Source organism: Xenopus laevis, chromosome 8S (assembly GCF_017654675.1).
Source record: "Xenopus laevis strain J_2021 chromosome 8S, Xenopus_laevis_v10.1, whole genome shotgun sequence".
In the NCBI taxonomy this organism is placed as follows: domain Eukaryota; kingdom Metazoa; phylum Chordata; class Amphibia; order Anura; family Pipidae; genus Xenopus; species Xenopus laevis.
In genome coordinates this window covers 35855043-35855902 of record NC_054386.1, presented here as the reverse complement: position 1 = coordinate 35855902, position 860 = coordinate 35855043, and positions in this window count along the sequence as shown.

Genomic DNA, 860 nt, shown 5'->3' with positions numbered 1-860 from the left:
TCACATTCTGTTATGAAGCACTTTGGAAGTCAGATTGAAGCTCAAGATTTAAAAAGAAAACCAAAGGGGAGAGTAAACCTGACTTATATAGAAGTTTGGGGGGAATTAAGTGTTAAGATAACTTGGTGTTACTGGTTCTTTAAAAGGTTTAGGGGCAATGATCCTCTCCTTAAATAGAAGTCCCTCTCATAACCGTTATCCCATGTTCTATTACTTGACTGGGCACTCCACATTTTCCGTCAGCTCAGCTCACACCAAGGCAACAGTTTCTATACAATTTATTGTTCCTAAGTTGTCCATTATATTATTCTCCATTAAGGGAGACTTTCAGTGCATGGCAGAAAAGCAAAGCTGTTTATGGTTAATGAATATAATATTATTATAGCTGTGTCAGTATGTCTTGCCTTTCATTTTTATCTTGCCATTGTTGCACCGTAATTGTGTTCCAACAACAATCTTGTAGCTGCATTTGGGTGTGTAAATATTGAATAGAGTCTATCTGACATTAATTCACTGGGATCCCCCCTCACCCCACAGAAATTCAGAGGCAGTGCCCCCTTCAATCCCTACAAACATCCAGCGACACGAACTGACCCAAAACCTGAGGTAGAGGTTACAACCTGTACTAAACCTACAATACAAGTTGGCAACCCTGGGAATTTAGTTGCAGGTCCTGTCAATAGTCCACAGCCGCCACTAGAACCCATTACCACTTTCCCATGTTTGAATTTGCAGCTCACGAATAGTTAAGCAGCAGTGGAGCGGTCACATGGTAGGATCACATGACCGTGACGTCAGATTCTTTTCTAGGTTAGGAACTAGACGCTACCGCTCCCGCACAGGCAACTTCCTTCCACCAA